The sequence below is a fragment of the Rhineura floridana genome, chromosome 17, assembly GCF_030035675.1.
Source record: "Rhineura floridana isolate rRhiFlo1 chromosome 17, rRhiFlo1.hap2, whole genome shotgun sequence".
NCBI lineage: Eukaryota > Metazoa > Chordata > Lepidosauria > Squamata > Rhineuridae > Rhineura > Rhineura floridana.
In genome coordinates, this window is record NC_084496.1 from 22,339,537 (window position 1) to 22,360,110 (window position 20,574).

The window sequence follows — 20,574 nt, forward strand, 5'->3', positions numbered from 1 at the left end:
GTTCTAGTATTATGAGAGAGGGAGAAAAGCTTTTCTCTATCCACTTTCTCAATGCCACGCATAATTTTATACACTTCTATCATGTCTCCTCTGACCCGCCTTTTCTCTAAACTAAAAAGCCCCAAATGCTGCAACCTTTCCTCATAAGGGAGTCGCTCCATCCCCTTGATCATTCCGGTTGCCCTCTTCTGAACCTTTTCCAACTCTATAATATCCTTTTTGAGATTCTTGAGTCTTGGGAGGTACCAGGAATTTTCTATTTGGGAGTCAGACTTCAGATAGCAGAACAATCTTTATAATATATACTATTTATTCATATCTTGCACACTACAATAAAATGCATTCTAGGTGGCCTTAACCATCATTGCAGAAACAGAAAAATAGAAATATATATATCAGCCCAAAATAAGTTGCTGGATATCCATTTAACATATAAAAGTATAAGACTCTGAAGGCACACCTTAATTAAAACAAGTTAGACTAGATGAAGGACTGAGTTAAACTCTAAGTCACATTACAGAGCCAAAGTTACAAAATACATGGAAATACATGTTATAATACATCACCCATCAGATGTCATGGATGGAATACATGGATGGTTCTCCTGCTTTATTCAACACACACACACACGCGTAAAACCTGGCATTTTATAACCTTTCTTATCAAAGAGAAGACTTGTTCCCATGGCCTTATCAATTATGTTGTGTACTAGTGACCTTTCTGCTTTCTCCTAGAGACAGTGAGAATGCTCAGTGTAAACTACTAGTTGAATGTGGTGGTTTTAACCATACCATATAAGGAACTTCCTCTTAAAAATACCGGTTTGAATACTGGCTGACTGCCCAGACCTCTTATCTCTATGTGCTTTCATAGGAAAATTACAGCTTTACTCATGAGACACAGGAAAAGGGGGGGCAGTTTTAAACTACTTTTCTTGCTATTTGGCTCTTACAAATGAAGCTATTTCAGCAGATCTAAAGCATATTCTAAGAAATATAAGCAAATGTAAATATTTCAGCATAATTTATGCATATTTTAAGCCATTCTCTGGGCTAGCTCATTACAAGAGTTCCTCGCCCCTGGTGGCTCTGTTGGTGGTTTCCCATGAATTTTCCTGTTTTAAAAGACTACACACCCATACACTTTTGCAAAAAAAAATTCCCCACTCTCCATCTGTGAATAGTGGGGCAGCTCTAATTGAGAAGCCTATAGGTTACTTTCCAAAGTCATTGGGAGGTACACAGGCTAAGAAGCTTGTCTCCTTTCCTGCCCGCTCCAGAGAGGTGGATGATTCTGGGTTGTGGTTGATTGCTGGCCACCTCACTCATTCTTCCTTTGGCCACAGAGGCTGACCTGACATATGACCAGTTTAATCTTTGCTATCACAGAGTGCCAGAACCTCTCTACTTTAGGAATGATGAGAGAAAGAAGGATAGGGTAGATAAGATAGATGGCAGTAGAGGTAAAAATCATAGAGATAGAGAGGTTGTGATGTTCAGTAACTGTATGAGCCTTCCCCTTCCTGATGCCCTGCAGTCATTTTTGGACCACAGTTTGGATCAGCCCCCAGCCAACATGGCCAAGACTCAGGGATTTTGGATATTTCAGTCCAGCAACATCTGGAAGGCACCAGCTTGGGGAAGGCTGATTAATGCCCTAAATGCTGGTTTTGCAATAATGTTATTTATATATTTATTGACAGAATCGTGGAATCGTAGAGTTGGAAGGGGCCTGTAAGTGTCAGGCTTAGGTGGGCAACACAGCCATTTCCAGACAGGACAGTAGGAGTTAAGGGAAGAGTGAAGCCGTTAATTAACAGCACTTGGCAGAAACGCCCAAGGTCAGGCTGCAGCTGTAACGGATAAGAGAAGCAGCAACAAAAAGGCTTCAATGAGCACACAGAGGTGTGGGGGTAATAGGAAAGCATTATAGAGTTGGTTGGTGAGCAAGAGACGGAGCACGGTGTGAAACCAGTAAAGTTTTGTTTTCTTAAAGACGTGGCTGATGGTCTATTATTTCGGTCGGCGACTGGCACTGATAAGCAAGCTAAAACGCTACTGGACTCTACTGGTTATACTGGTAAATTGGTGCTGCAGTCTACAAGGGTTATGGGCCCAGTTCCAAACCAGTAACACCCAGTTAAAACCAGTGAGCAAGCTTGTGCTACGCCGGACAACCGAAGGAAGCTGAGCTGGTAAGCTGTGGGAGAGCGGCAAAACAGAGATAGAGAACCGTGTTGCCTGGAAACCAAAGTGATAAGAGGTCTGCAAGAATGACTGGAGTAACTTTGGCTGGCATTCCACTGGAACGTCTCTCTGAACGAAATTACTCATGCTGGCGGCTGCGGATGCAAGCCTATCTCAACAGAGAAGATTTATGGAAAGTAATTGACCAACAACCCCCCTCCGTTCCACCACCTGCTGAATGGCTACGCTTGGATGAAAGAGCAAAGTCATTAATTATCTTGGCTGTTGGAGACTCGCAACTACTGCTTCTAAGAGGTAAAGAAACTGCTAAAGAAATGTGGACTGCTTTAAGAGCATATTATGTTCAAGAAACAGCTAGCAGTAGAATAAGTCTTGTGAGAAAACTATACAGAATGCAGCTAACTGACGAAGTAACTATGTCAGAACACTTAATGAACATTACAAGCCTGTTTGTAGAATTACAAGAAAGGGGAGTGGAACACTCTGAAACGCAGCAGATCTATATCACTCTTTCAACACTTAATGACTCTTGGAATCCTGTTATCAGCGCACTTGAAGCGATGCCCGATTCTGGACTTTCGTTTCGATGTGTTGCAGACAAACTAAAGCAAGAGTGGGAGAGAAGAAAAGAAACAAAACAAAGGCAAGAGGGACGGAACGAAAGGAGTGAAAGAAAAGAAAAGACTGAGATAAAGGCTTTTGGGACTAAAGCTTGTTACAACTGCGGCTCCTTGCATCATTTAAGGCGGGACTGTGACTTACTGAGAAGGAGGAGGGACGGAAGAAAACCCTCACACGTGCAGTTGGTGAGTGCAAAGACAAAGAATGAAAAAGACTTTGTTAACAGAGGCAATAGTTTGTGGGTCCTGGACTCAGGTTCCACCCATTCACTGATAAAAGATAAAAGTCTATTTAAAACAATGGTGCCAGCTAATGAAGACGTGAGTTTGGCTGATGTCACTAAACAACAGGTGATGGGTAAGGGTACTGTACAGTTATGTGCTTTACAAACAATAATGACAAATGTTTTATTTGTGCCTAATTTAACTAACAACATTCTGTCAGTTTCAAAACTATTGCAAATGAATTATAGTGTGTTATTTAGTAACAAGAAATGTGAAATAATGAAAAGGGGAAAGGTGTGCCTAAAAGGATATTGTAAGGAAGGCATGTTCTATGTAAATGTAAACCCTGCAGTACAAGCCTCACTAGTAACGCATAAGAAAACACATGATAGATGTATCCATGAATGGCACCGAAGGCTGGGGCATGTAAATTATGAGACTGTGAAAAAGGCAGAGCAATTCAGTGCTGATGTACAACTAAAAGACTGCAAGCAATACATGCAGTGTGAAGTATGTCAGCAGACAAAGGCCACTGTAGCTCCAATTAACAAAGTAGCTGAAAGAAATACAGATAAGCCTTATCAGACAATACATGTTGATTTAGCGGGACCATTTCCCAAAACAAAAGGTGGTGCTAAATATTTTCTCGTGATTGTTGACGATTTTTCAAGATTTTGTCATGTAAAGTTATTGAAAACAAAAGATGAGGCTGCAGAGCAATTAAAACATTTTCTAAACAGAGTAGAAGTGCAGCATGGTACACAGGTGCAACACATTAGATCTGACCAGGACGGGGAGTTCACAGGAAAGTCCCTGGAAGAATATTTGGAAATGAAAGGAATAAACCTTGCTGTAAATGTGAATCAGAATGGGACAGCTGAAAACAAAACATTGCGGGATGCAATGAGAGCAATGTTAAAGGATTCAGGCCTTGATCAATCTTTCTGGGGAGAAAGTTTAATGTATGCTACATATATTCAAAATAGAGTACTGCATAGAACTATTGCCATGTCACCATATGAAATGTTGTATAAAAGAAAGCCCAGATTGCAACACATACTGAGATTTGGTTCCCCATGCTGGGTGCATGTTCCCAAGGGAAAGAGAAAGGGAAAATTGGCTCCCAGAGCGAAAAAGGGATATGTGTTGGGGTTTCAACATGTGAATTACCGCGTGTGGGTTCCACAGGATGGTAGTGTAACACTCAGCAGGAGTGTTAGAACACAAGAACAAGACTCAGAGAATCACAAAACATATGTAAATCTAGATTGCAGTGACACAAATGGCATAAATGCAACAGAGCCTGCTCAACAAATAAAACAGGAAAGGGAAGAAACAAAACAGGAGATAGAGACAAGCAGCTCTGCTTCCAGTAGCAGCGCATCAAACACAGATACAGAAACAGAACAGGAACAAGAAACAGAAATACTGAGGAGGTCAACACGACAAAACAAAGGGAAACCGCCAGAACGTTTCCAAGTATCAGCCATACAGGGTGAGACAAACAATGAGGAAAACAAACAGTGCAAAGTAATAACAGACAGTGATACCCTGTTCATAAATAGCATAAGAGAACAAATGGCAAAGTATGCTCAAGAAGGTGACAGTGACTGTGCATATATGTGTTAAATGTGTTCATACTCAAAGAATGTAGACAATTGCTTAACATGCCTAAAGACTGTACAAATGTAAAAATGTAAAGCAATGTAACTTTGTAAATGAAAAATGTATACATGTACACGCAATGGATTGTAACTCACGATGTCTGTCTGGAAGGTGGGGGCTGTCAGGCTTAGGTGGGCAACACAGCCATTTCCAGACAGGACAGTAGGAGTTAAGGGAAGAGTGAAGCCGTTAATTAACAGCACTTGGCAGAAACGCCCAAGGTCAGGCTGCAGCTGTAACGGATAAGAGAAGCAGCAACAAAAAGGCTTCAATGAGCACACAGAGGTGTGGGGGGTAATAGGAAAGCGTTATAGAGTTGGTTGGTGAGCAAGAGACGGAGCACGGTGTGAAACCAGTAAAGTTTTGTTTTCTTAAAGACAGGCCATCTAGTCCAACCCCCTGCTCAATGCAGGAACTCAAATTAAAGCATCCCTGACAGGTGGCTGTCCAGCTGCCTCTTGAATGCCTCCAGTGTGAGAGAGCCCACCACCTCCCCAGATAATTGGTTGCATTGTCGTACCACTCAAATGGTTAGGAAGTTTTTCCTGATGTCCAGTCGAAATCTGGCTTCCTGTAACTTGAGCCCATTATTCCATGTCCTGCACTCTGGGGGTATCAAGAAGAGAGCCTGGCCCTCCTCTGTGTGGCAACCTTTCAAGTACTTAAACAGTGCTACATATCTCCCCTCAGTCTTCTCTTCTCAAGCCTCAACATGCCCAGTTCGTTCAGTCTCTCCTCGTGGGGTTTTGTTTCCAGTCGCCTGAACATCCTTCTTATCCTCCTCCAAACTTGTTCCATTATTGCATTCACCTTTCCTCAAGGATCTCAAGGTGACACACATGGTTCTCCCCATCCTTTCTTCATTTTATCCTCATAACAACGCTGTGAGGTAGGTTACACTAAGAGACTGTGACTTGGCCCAGGGTCACCCAATGAGCTTCAAGGCTGAGGGGGATTTGAACTTGGGTCTCCCAGGTTCTAGTCCAACACTGTAACCCAAGGATAGCCAACAGAGTGCCCACTCTGGATGTTGTTGAACTACAACTCCCATAAACCCCAGTCAGCATGGCCAATAGTTACAGATGATGGGAACAACTTTTGGGAGGACAGCACATTGGCTATCTCTGCTCTAATTGCTACACAACACTGCTCTTCTTGTTTTTCTATCACCACCACCACCATCATCATTTGAAAAATATTCATCTTGCAGTTTCTCCCCAATCTCTGCTGTCGCACCCAACATCTTCAGCCCATAAAAACAGCTCTGGACAGCACATAATTCCATGGAAAGAGACACAATGAACAGCAATGGCAATATGAACATTCATAATCTCAATAGCCTTAGCTGAATTAATGCTAAATGAACAGTTAATGCACATTCCGTGGAGTATCCCGAGGGCACCAGAGGAATCAGGAATGCAAATGCTGGCAATTTAGATAACTTCCCGCTGCAAACCACCCCCGCCCCGCCCGGATGCCTGCAATTTTGTTTAAAAGTTGATTTAGCACTCGCAAAAGCAGCCAGATGGCAGCCTCGAAGTTGCGCTCATAAATACAGCAGAGCGGAGGCAAAAAATACCCTTGCATATTGCCTCTCAAGAGAGGGAGAGAGAAAGAGAGGTCAAAGGCAACAGCTCTGGTTGTGGATTGTTTGTCTGCTGTCATCTTGAAGAGCTCTAGCAATCGATGGGGGAAGAGGCTGGGGTTGAGCTGGGCAAGGCCATATTGAAGGAGTCAGCAACCTCAGGCCAGGGGGCCAAATGCAACCCTCCAGGCTTCTCAATCTGACCCTTGGGACACTCTCCAGGCCACACCTGTTCCTCAGCCACACCCCCATATCCACAGGCCACGCCCCTTGCCTGCCCTATTTTGCACCCTCCTTGAGTGTTTTTGCCTATCGGGAATGTGCCGTTGACAATGCATCTTGCTCGCCCAGATGGAGAATTGAGAGAAGTGTGTGTGAAAAGCCAGCCAACTGTACAAAGGGAAAATTTCCATGTGTGGCTCCACCCACTGTTGCCTCTAGCCCAGGTGTGGGGAACCTGTGACCGCCCAGATGTCGCTGAACAGCAACTCCCATCACCCCTGGCCATTAGCCATGCTTGCAGGGGCTGATGGGAGTTGTAGTTCGGCAACATCTGTGGAAGGGGGCAAAGGTTTCCCTGGGCTAGATGCAAAAGTGGATGGAGCCACACGTTTTTCATTTCCCTCTCCCCAACACACAGTAAGCATTATGACTCGGTCTTCACTGAGCTGTTTTGGAGTTTTCCCCCCACCCCCAATAAAAAAAAAATACTTCGGGAAAATCTCAGGTTTGCCCTTGTAGGGATGGCTATTGGGATGGACAAATCTGTTTCTTTTCATTTTGGGTTCTCTCTCTCATTTTTCCATCTTTAAATTCAGTTCATCCCAATTCTGCCTCAGTTTGTGACGTATTTATTTTTAAGTGCAGTATTTGTTTTTGTTTGATTTGAAACCAGTGTGGTGTAGCAGTCAGAGTGTTGGACTGGGACCAAGGAGACCCAGGTTCAAATCCCTGCTCAGCCATGTACCTCACTGGACCAGTTGCCATCTCTTGACCTAACTTACCTCACAGGGTTGGTGTGAAGATAAAAAGGAGAGGGAGGAGAACCATGTTTATACACCCCCTTGAGCTCTTTGGAGGAAAGGTGGGATATAAATAAAACACATAAAAGATAAAGATAAATATTTGTATGCATGTTCAGACCTTTTATCCAAATATATGTATTTTTGTACATTATTCTCACCAACGCACACATCTTTTTTTCTTCCCCCTAACGGATGCATTTTTTTGGTTGGAGAACGACATTGCAAAATTGCTAAAGTGTGATTTTCAAACGATAGGTGTGTTTGAGCTTGTGCATTAGTCCAGGCAGGGCACATTTGGTAGGTTCACTAAAATGTGAGCCAAACCACTTTTGCCTTCCCACCTGCAAAGCAGATTCAGAAGGCGCAAATACTGGCATAGAGGTTATATTTATTCATGCAGCAGCTTGGAGGAACTGCAGATCAAATTAACCGGGTTTAAATGCACGGGCAGGGGAGGAATTTAGCTCATTCTAGTAGGGAAGCATCCCCCCCCCAAAAAAACCACACCATTTCCAAAGCCAAATGAATTCATCCCAACAGTGTGAAGTGGATGAAAAAGGAAGGCTGCAAAGGCCAATTGAGGAATCCCACACAAAAAAATCCTATTTAGCCCTTCAACAGGCAAGTAGCAATGCCAATGCTGCATATGGGGAGGGGGGCAGGAGGGAGCCACAAAGATGCAAGAAGCAAGGCTCAGGGGTGGAGCCAGCTTATGTCACATGATCCTACCCCTCCCCGTTGGCCATTCTGCCAGCTCATGGTCCTCTCCTCATCCCCCTCCCTTTTGGAGACAGCCTTCCGAGTCTGCTTTGCCGTTCAAGCATGGGAACGGCATTCCCCATCCCTCGCCCCACCCTTCTTAAGACTGCCTTCTTGGACATGGGGTGGTGCCATGTTGGCTGCAGACCATATGGTGCTCGCAACCTGAACATTAGAAATGGAAATAAGGATGGCGATACGAAACTTCTATGATCAGAGGCTTCCTTAAAAGGCAGTAAAAGTGGGACGAAAATGGGATGGCGATTTACCGGTGAGATTCACAACAGACAAAACAGAGGGTCATCTCTAATGTAGTGCTAAGTTAGAGGCCTACTCGTTCTGCAGGCGAAATGTTTCGAGCCAGAGGGACATGGTTGCACCAGAGGATGCGTAAGCAGGTTGCTGGTAGCTTTGTTGCGCAATGGATTGCACTGTCTGTTGCTCAATGAGCTTTGCTTGTGCAACTGTTGCATGGGTTCCTCTGCTGCACAACATTAAAATTCACATAAGGGAGCGACTCCCTTATGAGGAAAGGTTGCAGCATTTGGGGCTTTTTAGTTTAGAGAAAAGGCGGGTCAGAGGAGACATGATAGAAGTGTATAAAATTATGCATGTCATTGAGAAAGTGGATAGAGAAAAGTTCTTCTCCCTCTCTCATAATACTAGAACTCATGGACATTCAAAGAAGCTGAATGTTGGAAGATTCAGGACAGACAAAAGGAAGGACTTCTTTACTCAGCGCATAGTTAAACTATGGAATTTGCTCCCACAAGATGCAGTAATGGCCACCAGCTTGGATGGCTTTAAAAGAAGATTAGGCAAATTCATGGAGGACAGGGCTATCAATGGCTACTAGCCATGATGGCTGTGCTCTGCCACCCTAGTCAGAGGCAGCGTGCTTCTGAAAACCAGTTGCCGGAAGCCTCAGGAGGGGAGAGTGTTCTTGCACTCAGGTCCTGCTTGCGGGCTTCCCCCAGGCACCTGGTTGGCCACTGTGAGAACAGGATGCTGGACTAGATGGGTCACTGGCCTGATCCAGCAGGCTCTTGTTATGTTCTTATGTTCACATCCACTAGCACAGTAGCCCTTGCACGAGTGGACAGAGAACGCTGGGTATAGCCCAGAGTCCTCCTTCACACAGCGCAAGGTTAAACTGTGGAATTTGCTCCCACAGGAGGCAGTGATGGCCACCAGCTTGGATGGCTTGCGAAGAAGATTAGCCAATTTCATGGAGGATAAGGCTACCAGGGGCTACGAGCCACAAAGACTAGGTTCTGCCTCCACTGTAAGAGGCAGTATGCCTCTGGATCCAATTATTAAGATTAACAAGTGGGGAGAACTCTGCTGGACTCTAGTCCTGCTTGTGGGCTTCCCATGGGCATCTGGTTGGCCTCTCCAAGAATAGGATGCTGGACTAGATGGGCCTTCAACCTGATCCAGCAAGGCCATTATGCTCTTATAGAGAAGGACCAGAAAACAGGGACTGAGCCTGGGAACAGGGATGGTGGAAACCAGGCTGCTGGAGAAGAATCTTACACCTTGAGCCTGCAAAACGTCAGTGGCTGCAGTCACTTTGAGGCCACCATGGAAAATAGCAGGGGAGAGAATCTGCCCACTCAGTAGTCCAGGGGAATGCTTAGCTCTCAGCTAAGCATCCCATTCTTTTATGGCTGTCAGGAAATAAGCAATCAAGGCAACTGGCTTCCAGCTACCCAAATCCAAAAGACCGTTTCACCAAAAACTTCCAACCTGTTTTTCTGCAATCTAACGCCGAGGAGGGGCTTTATATCATTACTAAGAATCTCAGTGTTTTGCTGGCTGTGCAAGATATGAATTCCCAACCCTACTGCACCGTCGCTGCTGCTTCTCTCATTTCAGGTTGTTAACTTGCATTAACTTCAGCGCGACACATTGAACGCAAACATTAAATGCTGGCATCTCGGGAGGATTTGTTTAGAGGAGGCCCTCTTGCAGTGCTTTCCTGGCAGGCAATTAACAAGAACCTGATGCTCTTTAATGATAATTAAGATCACCTCACCAGATCAGACCATCATGTCTAGCAATCTGCTGCCAATAGTGGCCAACCAGATGTGCCTGGGAAGCGCACAAGGAAAACATGGGGGCAAAGTGACAGCCCCTTGCTCCATTTACCAGCAGGGAGTCAGAGGTAGGCTGCCTCTAAAGCTGGAGCTCCCACTGAAGTACCAAAGCCAATGGGAGACAGGTCCTCCGTGAACATGTCTTAGACAGTGTGGTGTAATGGTTAGAGCAGGGGTAGGGAAACTCAGGCCCTGGGACCAAATGTGGCTTCCCAGGTCTCTCTAGCTGGCCCCTGGGACTCTTCCTAGGCTAGGTCCATCACCAGCTTTCTTGAGTGCTTTTACAGGGCTGGAATGTGTCCTTGAATGCTAATAGTGCCTCTTGCCTGCCACGTTGGAGAGAGACAGAGAGAGAGAGAGAAGAAACCTCTTGATTTCATGTGGCCTACTGTACATGCTAAAGTCACATCTGCTGCTCCACCCATTTTTGCCTCTGCCCCCCCGCCTACTACTGGCCCATAGCCCCAGGATGGCTACCCACGAAGGAATGCGACCCCCAGGCTGAGAAATGTGCCCCACGCCTGGGTAAGAGTGTCTGGCTAGGACTGTAATGACCTCGGTTCAGATCCCCATTCAGCCCTGAAATGCACATGGGCCAGTCTGTGTCTTTTAGCCTAACCTACCGCATAAGGTTGTTGTAAGAATAAAGGGGAGGAGGGAGGAGAGAGCAGCATGAATGATACCTTTTGCTCCTTGGAGAAAAGGCAGGGCAGGATATACAGTAACTAAAGAAAGCTTTATTAAAACTATTATGCTGTACACCGCCCTGGGAGCTTATTGCTATAGGGCGGTCTAAAAATGTAATAAAATAAATAAATAAAATAAATAAATAAAGCCCTTTTTGACATCACCTTACCCATCAGCGCCATAACCTAGGAACTGAAAAGCCAACTGCGATGGTGCCTTTCTAATATTTATCAGGAGACAATGGGTGTCACAGCACCAAAGAGTAGGTGCCACAACTCTAATTGTGTGGAACAGATCTCCTGATAAGAATATATCTGCAAGAGGCCCTCACCTGCAGAGTGGAGCGATCAACTGGGTATATTGGGGTGAGATGGTCTTCCAGATATCCTGGTCCAAAGCTGCATAGGGCTTTATGCATCAAAACCAGCACCTTGAACTTAGCCTGGCAGCTAATTGGCAGCCTTATAGTCCTTCCTGCCTAAGAGGGTACGATGGCCAAATAGAGTAGAAGGACCATCGCTCAATCGTAGAGCATCCACTTTCCATGCAGAAGATCCCAGGTTCAATCTCCAGCATCTCCAGGTAGGGTTGGGAAGGCCTTTGACTGAAACCCTGGAGAGTCGCTTCCAGTCAGTGTGGACAATACTGAGCTAGACGCACCAATGTTTTGACGCAGCATAAGGCAGCTTCCTGTGTTCCCAAGATGGCATGGATGGTTTGCAGCACCTGTTTCAGGGCCAATAGCCAGAGGATGATGCCTCCTCTCCATACGGCCAGTGGCAAGCTAGCAGTATAGCCTGTGTTGTCACATGTGGTGCCGTAACTCATCCTAAGACAGTGTCAGATATAACTGAAGCCCCTCGCAGATCAAATGGAGCCACTGTCTGAGGCTCAAAGTATAAGAGCTGCTCTTGCCCCAGATTACATTTAAGGCTTATTTCAAACTCTTCAAAGCTACAAATCCAGCATGTGTGTGTTTGAAGCCACCCTAAAAATGACATCCTACTTAAGACAACCTGAATGTGCCAAGCAAAGAATACATTGAAGTACCAGAGATTTGGCTTTCTGGTTTTTATTTCCCACAATGCCAGTACGAAGGAACTTGGCTTAGGGAAGATGGGAGGGGATGAGATTGTGAGTAAAACGGAAGTGAGAAATGTTAATCTTTGGTCAATATTGAAAAGACTGCAAAATGATAATGATGATAAATCAATAGATAAATGGAGGGAACCTCCATCTTCAGGGGCAGTATACCACTGAATGGTGATGCTGTGGACAAAGAACAGTTGGCAGTTATTGCCTTCATATTCCATTTGGGACGTTCCAGGAGCAAAGCAAGAGGAAACATGGCTTCCCAAACAGGCTTTGATACTCTATAAAATAAAAATAACTTTATAAAATAAAATAGAATATTGGGTTGCATCCAACTAACTTTTACTCAGAGTAGATCCACTGAAATTAATAGACCTAAGTTAGACATGCCCATATGCTTCAGTGGGTCTAGTAGGACTAACATTGGAGATAACTAGGGATGGGAGAGAAATTTGATTCAGTTTGCATTGCAAGCGGAATCTATCAACTTTGCACTTTCCAAAATAACGAACCAAAATATAGCCATCCTTCAAAATTCACATTTATTAAAATTTTGCAATGCAGTTCTCCAGCCAAACAATGGTTATAAAAAACTCATAGATTAGGGGAAACTGTGCATTACAATGAATAGTTTAGTGAAAAGAACATACAAAAATGCATTATATTAGGAGAAACTGCTTTCAAAATGTGTACAAAAACTGTCTACAAAACTGTCTACAAAAATGTGTTTATTAGGGGAAATGTGCACTAAAATGGTGAAAGATTTTCATGGGGATCTTTTTAAAAAGGAAAAACACAAATTGCTGCAGAAATATGGAGAGCTGAATTTAAGATCTGAAAAATGAGAAACACAGAGAACTGAAATTAACAGAACTTTTCCTCCCTAGACACAACACAAGCCACTGACTTTTACAGACCTTCCTTAAACCCCCCTCCTCTACCCCCTCCTCCCCCAAAAAGCAGGATTGTGAATGCTCATATTTTTAAAGGCATCAGGTACTGCTCAGAATACAGTATATCAGAGAACACATTTTTCTGTGCTATAATTTATGCAAAGAGAACAGGGGAGGGAGGCGGGAAAGGCGAGCAATTTGATGCAATTACATAACACTTTTCATCTGGGGATCAGAATGTGCACAGCAAATATGCCTAAATTAATTATGCCATCTGAGGCCCCTTGAGGAAAGCAATCACAAAATGTTACCGCTCAGAAAGTAAAAGTGAGCAGTTTGTCCCTTGCCCTGACACACACACACATATGTGTATCACCACTTTAAACAGTTATGGCTTCCCCCAAAGAATCCTGGGAATTGTAGTTTCTTAAGGGTGCTGACAGTTGTTAGGAGACCCCCTATTCCCGCCATACAGCTACAATTCCCAGAGTGGTTTAACAATCAGTCTCTCTTCCCAGGGAATTCTGGGAATTGTAGCTCTGTTAGGGGAATAAGGGGTCTCCTAACAACTGAATGGAGAGTGCAGGTAAATCTCAGAAGCCTGCAGAGTGACCAAATAAGATTTCTCATAATCTCACAGACCTTTTGCCCCTCTCTATGAGAAGCAGAAAAAAATATGGAAATCAGCACCCCTGGGAAATCTGCATCATTTTTACAATCCTTTTTCTTTGCAGAAAGAGTTTGGCTGCAATCCTATGCACACTTAACCTGGGACTTCTGAACAGACATCTCTGTAGGACAGTGGTGTGTGTTAAATTGCTTGGCCCTGATCCAGCAAAAATTACTCATGAGGAAGCTCAATTGAAACCAATAGAACAAGCTTGTCTTAACTCATTTAACTCCCACTGTTTTATGCCACAGACAACACTGTGGCGATAAAATTTAAATGCAACTTAATGTATCACATCATGATGGAATTGGAAAGATCAAGTGATAAAAGACTCTAATAAAAAGACCAGAATTATGAAGGCAGAAAGAAATGCCAGCTTACAAACAGTAACCCAGCTGGTAGGGCTGTGCTCCATATTCAGCCAAGGACCGAGCTGAATCGGGCCTCTTTGGAGACTTTGGGGCATTGGTTGAGTCGGGTTGAGACAGTCCCAGATCGCTGTGGGTTAGGTACGGCAGCCCAGAGTGATCTAGACCTATCAGGTGGTTGGGCATAGGGCAAAAAAAAAAAGAGGCAGGCATGTGCAGGAAAGAAGAGATAAACCAAGAAAAGGAAGCACCTCTTTGTAAGAGAAGATTGATACCCTTTTTGCGCCAGCCAGGCCTCCTTAAGCCACACACACCAAATCCTCTTAGCGAGTGGCTTTTCTGAATGCAGGGAAGCCCCTTGCAAAGTAGCAGCACCCCACAGTAGGAATCCTCACGCTTATCAGCTGATAAGAGGGAGGATTCATTCTCTGCGGTTGCCCCCACCTGCGCTCAGTTGCGGAGGGGGGGAGAAAGAGGCATAGCATCTCCTCCTTCCCCAACCATTTTTTTTTTTAAGAAACCTTAGTCCCACCTGCCAAATAATTTCAGCGATGGATCTGGGGCAGGATGAGTAGTCCCATCTTGAGGACAGGATGGATTGGCCCTCCTCAGAGCCCACAGATCGGGACCACAGGGCGGATAGGGAGGGCTGTGCACAGCCCTCCAGCCGGTAACATCCGAGCTCAGCTTCTGAATCCCAGAGCTCGGAAAAGTTACTTTTTTGAACCACAACTCCCATCAGCACAATCCAGTGGCCATGCTGGCTGGGGCTGATGGGAGTTGTCGTTCAGAACAGTAAGTTTTCCAAGCTCTGCTGAATCCTCACCGATCGCAACCAAAAGTTGAAAGAGGGGCTTGCATGATGCCTCTCTGCAAAATTACAGAATGCAGACGTTGCCCTTTTCCTGTCACAATGGTGTCCGAAAGATTCAGAGTGGTAATGTTTCTCTAATGCATGATCAGAAATATTGATCAGTTCCCAGGATTTTTGGGGGGTGGGGAAAAGACATGACTCTTTCAAGCATTACAAGGGCCCATCTGCGCTGTACGTTTGCATACATTGTATACACGGCTTGGGACCACAATACCTGATGGAACACCTCTCCTGCCATGAACCCACCCGTACACTACGCTCAACATCAAAGGTTGGGTGCCTACTCCGAGGGAAGCTCAGAGGATGGCAACAAGGGAGGGCCTTCTCAGTGGTGGCCCCCAAATTATGGCATGATCTCCCTGATGAGGTGCACCTGGCACCAACACCGTTGTCTTTTCAGCGCCAGGTCAAGACTTTCCTCTTCTCCCAGGCAATTTTAACAGCATTCGAATTGCACGTTTTTAACTTGCCTATCTGTTTTTATGGGTTTTAATTTGGTATGATTTAAATTTGCAGACTTGTTTTTAATGTTTTTGTTGTAAACTGCCCAGAGAGCTTCGGCTATGAGGCAGTATATCAATGCAATAAATACATAAATAAATAATATCTAAAGCAGTATCACACCACTTTAAACAGCCGTGACTTCGCCCAAAGAATCCAGGGAACGGTAGCTTCTTAAGGGTGCAGAGAGTTGTTAGGAGACCCTATTCCCCTATAATTCCCAGCGCTGCAATTCCCAGAGTGGTTTAACAATCTAGCCCTCTTTCCAGGCAACTCTGGATTCTTTGGGAGAAGCCATGATGGTTAAAGTGGTATGATACTGCTTTAAATGGATAGTGCAGACGGGGCCTGGTTTGGTAGTTTACATTTAGATTAGGCTCGCTTGCTGGAGTCTACATTGCTGGGGCTCACCACACAAAGGAACAGCTGCCTGGATCCCTCTATAGAAGCAAAATGGCCACAATTGCAGCTGGCCCTCACCTTCCCGGCTAAGTTCTCTTGCTTCCCAAAAGTCACTGGCTTCAGAAAGCAGGGCTTGTAATTCCCTGGCACTTTCATCTGTCGCCTATAATAAGTGCTAAAGAGCTTACCAAGCAGCACTGGGCTAATTAACATCAAATCAGCCCTAATTGGAAGCGATTCAGCGGGCCGTAGCTTGTAGAAGTCTCTCCAGGTTTCACTCTCAAGGAAGGGCGACGCTGACATAGCAGGAAGAACTGCTCTCCAAGATACAGAAAAGGGGAAAGTATTCTGGATGGTAGTCACAGACTGCTCTAAAACAACTAGTAAGCATTGCAGGCTACAATTAGGGATGTTAATTTTGTTTTCTCTCTGTTTCTAATTTTTCTCATTCTTAAATTCAGTTCACATTTCTACATCGGTCTATGATTTTTTTAAGAAGTCCTCCTGAAAAGGCATCTTTTTAGTGGAAATTTCTCCCAAGATAGAGATGTTTATATGCATTTGGGCCTAATATACTCATTTTTGCAAAGCAATCTTCCCTGATATAATGCATTTTTGTAGGCTGTTTTCACTCATCTATGCATTTTTATGCACACTCCATGCATTTTCGTACACACTGTTTGACAGGAGAGCTGCCTCGCAAAATTTGTAGTGCAAATTTCGACTGATGGTGATGTTTCGTTTCATGCATTGTTCTGGAAAGTCTGAACTAGGTAGGTTTGCCTTTAAATGTGAGCCAATTTGAATTTCTTCCCCATTTTTAGCTGCAATCTGCTACATGCTTTTCCTGTTGATGGATCCATTTGCATTCCCCCTGCTCACCCCCACAAGCAATTCAGCAGGGTAGAAAATAAAAAAAATGGATGACTGAAGCAAATATTAAATGGTGCAGAGAAGGGCAATCAACATTTTTTTTCTTAATAATGTTAGGAGGGGGAGGGGGGGAGAGGGGGAGAGGGGGAGGGAGGAGGGGGAGGGGGGAGAGGGGGAGGGAGGAGGGGGAGGGGGGAGAGGGCGAGAGGGGGAGGGAGGAGGGGGAGGGGGAGGGGGAGAGAGAAAATATATTGTATCCATGGGAGGAGAAGGAAAGAGAGTGCAACACCTGTTCATGCCTCATACATTTGTATCCCTGCTACCTGCATGGAAGCTTGCTCTTTTTTGAGGCGGAATCGGACACAGCAGCGGTGCCAAAAGGGAAGCCAAATCAGGTCAGCTCACATTCTGGACTCCGCTGTTTGATTTCTAAATGGGCTGGAGCTCCTGGTTTCCAGATCTGAGGCATTCCAGTCAGAGTATTCTCATTGTTTTTCGGGCTGAACTCAAGGCATTTACTTTGACATTTAAAGCCCTGAATGGCTTGGGACCCAAATATTGGATTCCTGCATTGAGCAGGGGGTTAGACTTGATGGCCTGATAGGCCCCTTGAACTCTACGATTCTGTGTCTCTTATTCTGTTTGTAAGAACGCCTCCTTCCATATCAACCTGCCTGTGCTTTATGATCAGCAGATAATGTTCTCCTGGTGGTCCCTGGACAGGATGAGGTATGTGGTGCAGGGGGCCCTGGAGAGGACCTTATCAGCGGTGGAACCTTGGTGTGGCAGTCCCTCCCTACCTGAAGTGTCTGGCTTTATTTCTCTACAGCTGGCTGGCCAGGACGCATCTTACTGGGCAGGCATTTGGATGAGGACAGCCCTGATTGCTGCGTCTATTGTTAAGCCTTTCTTTTCGTTGTGCTTTCAATGGATTGCGTCATTTTTATGGATTTTATTCCATTTGTTTTTTCTTGTAAAGCATCATGTGGCCGCCTGTGCAAAGGGTGATATATAAATTATCTATGTGCCAACTAAGTTTTACTCATTGTGGACCTATTGAAATTAATGGGCCTAAGTTACTTGGGTCCATTGATTTCAGTGGGTTTGCTCCGAGTAAGACTAACATTGGGGACAACCCTAGTAGTGTTAACCACAGCTTTCGTAACTGAATGAATGTGAAGGTGGAAGGCAGGCTAACTACTGGAAAACTAGGCCGGCCTGCTGGCAATCACGTTAATAAAGTGGATAAGGAAGAAACGGTTTGCCACTTCACCACAATGAGATTGAACTGCAAATCTGAAATTGCTGGCTTAAACATCCCCACTGCCATTAACTCAGTTAAGTGGCCCTTTACCTCTCTGCCTTCCCACCTATAATACAACAACCCTACCTTACTGTAAGGATCATAGCAAGATAGGACTGGATGCATCTATTAATTTCCATTTCTCTCGTGTGTGTTTTTCATTTTTCCAAGCTTAAGTGCAGTCTTCCACATTTCTGCATCAGTTTGCAATTTGTTTTTGTTTTTTTAAATCCTCATGAAAATTGACCAGTATTTTAATGCAAATTTCTCCTGATATGCACATTTCATATGCTATTTTTCCTTGCATACACATCTTTGCAATTTCTCCTAATATCAGGTATTTTTGCATATTATTTTCACTCACTGATACATTTTTATGCATGCTTTCCCCTAAGATACACATCTGGTTGGAGAACTCATAACAAAATTTGTAGACGTGCAACTTTTGAAGGCAACTTCTGTTTTGGTTATATTGTTTCAGGAACTACGGATTAGGGAGTTTCGTATTAATATACAAACCAATCCAAATTTCTCCCCCACCCTTATGGCAAGATAATACACATGAACTTCTTCAAACAACGGCAAGTGTTGTACAAGCTGATATTCTTAGGGTGGGGGGTTCTCCCTCTTTCATAACCCTGGAACTCAGCAGTGGTGGGGCGAGAAATGTCTTCCCATGAAACTGATTTGCAGGAGATTCATAACGGAGAAAGACTTCTTCACACATTATATTTAGATGACATTTGCAACAGGAGAGGAACATTGCCCCCATGCCTTGCTTTTGGGCTTCCCAGCAGGGCATCTTGCTGAGCATTGGGGAAGTTAAGATATCAAATGAAATGGACCTTTGGTCCAATCAGGCAGGGTGCTTTTTTTTTTTTTTAATTCTGAGGCAACTCAGCTAAGTGGAACCCCCATGGTTGGAGGTAGTCTATCTCCAAATCTCAGCCACTGGACAATCAACAAAGGAAAGGCTCTAGCCTTCCAGCCCTGCTTGTAGCCTTCCTAGAGGCATGTGTTTGGCCACTGTTGGAAATGGGATCCTGGACTAGGCAGACTTTTGGTCTGATCCTGCAGGGCTCTTCTGGTGTTGCTGTGACTTCCAGATAGACTTGAGTTGCTGGTATCTCTCCATCAAATGCTGCTTGGAAGCAGCAGCATACTGGCAAATTCAGAAGTGTAGGGTCGCTTCATAATAGTCACACCACACACACCATGTTCCCTCATCTCCCTTGCTGTCCCTGTCGCCTCGCGGGTACAGACTGGACTACAACAGACATCCCTATAAGTCAATCAGCATTAAAAGGGAGACTGTGTTTTAGCTACTGAAAAGAAAATCTTCTCACTGGATGATTCACTTCCTTGCACTCTGATTGGCTCCAATCAGCACAAAAGGATGAGGACTTTTCCCAGTGGCTAACACACTCCCTTTTCATGGTAATTGACTCATACATAGGGACATGGATGGGACCCTGCTCCCCAAAAAGTAATGGGTCTATGACCATCTTGCGACCCTGGATGACTGACCCCTGCTTGGAAGGTAAGGGGGAGATCGAAGCACTGAGAGATATAATCAGTGATCTCTCTTCCCCTCCTTCTATGCTGTCTCTTTGAAAACCTAGCTGGCTTCAAGTTCTGCAAAAACTCAATCAATAGTGGGCCAGTTTGTAAGTTTGGCCCAATTTGGATAGCCATCCAGTTCTACCTTGTCTGTTCCACTTTATCAGTCTGCCAGTACTGTAACTAAGGCTTAGGTCCAACCCCCCCCCCCCGGGAGCTATCTGAGATATTTGCTTGGCTTTAAATTGTTGCCTCCTTTCAGGTCATGGTGACGGGGAGGGGCAGGCAAGAAATGAAAATTAAATGAAAATTTGTGGCAGGCCAGAAATAATCTGAAAAACAATCTGAAAAAGTTAATTTGGGCTGTTAGAGCAATGCAAGCTCTTTCAGAATGCATGCAACATTCTTTGCTGCTCCATTTCTATCCGCCGCAATAATGTCACTTTGCAAAACTCTAGTAGCTTTCAGTGTTTGCATTATGTAGACAAATCTTTAAAAGCCTTATCTGAAGGGGGGGGGGAGACACGGGAGGGTGCAGGGGGAGAGACAATTTCCAGAATAGATGAAGTGAACATAAACTTAGAGTACCTAACAAAAACTAATGGCATATGCCCCCTTCTTTGATATTGCTTGGTACTAGGGTGTGGAAAGCCTGTTTTGATTTTACTGACCCTCTTGCCGGAATGTTTAAGATGCATTGTCTTATTCCACCCCTCTAAGTCAGGCAAGGGAGCTGTCCGGCACCTAGTGCTGAACAGGAGAAGAGCTGTCCAGAAGGGAGCTAGGTCAGGAGCTGGCCCATGTAGACTGTTGCATCAGCCATTTCCAGAGAGCAAAGGGGGAAACTTCCAAATACTCATGCTGGCTGCCCCACGCTAGCTGGGGCCCTGCAACTGACAGTTGTTCTGGCCATGGTTCCTCCTCCCAACTAAGACATGGGATGTCTTGCGTTGCACCACCAGAACTAAGGTTTGCTTTCCAGCTCACTCCTGCTGCTGTCCGTGGAGATCTGTTGGTGATTGTGGAGGTCCAGAATTGGAGGGGATGAGTCCAATTGCACCCCCTCATTCTGCAAGTTCTCTCAGAGTGTCCAGACGCTGGTTCATGATGTTGCCATGGGAGGGTCTTCCTCTGGTGAAGCAATCTAATGCAATTTCAACTCCAAG

At 44.8% G+C, this 20,574-nt stretch overlaps 1 protein-coding gene and 1 long non-coding RNA gene across 6 annotated transcripts in view; one reads left to right on the plus strand and one right to left on the minus strand.

The window, feature by feature from the left end:
• The window catches only part of GRIN2A (glutamate ionotropic receptor NMDA type subunit 2A), a 212,238-nt gene that overhangs the window by 92,124 nt on the left and 99,540 nt on the right, over positions 1 to 20,574 (minus strand). The gene's annotated exons all lie outside the window — the stretch shown is intronic.
• On the plus strand, positions 15,886 to 18,048 carry LOC133371774 (uncharacterized). 2 transcript variants are annotated; one of them, XR_009759381.1, is made up of 3 exons: positions 15,886 to 16,055; positions 16,360 to 16,445; positions 17,237 to 18,048. It is a non-coding gene; the product is annotated as an uncharacterized LOC133371774 (long non-coding RNA). The 2 variants fall into 2 exon arrangements; XR_009759382.1 differs by having other exon boundaries at positions 17,240 to 18,048.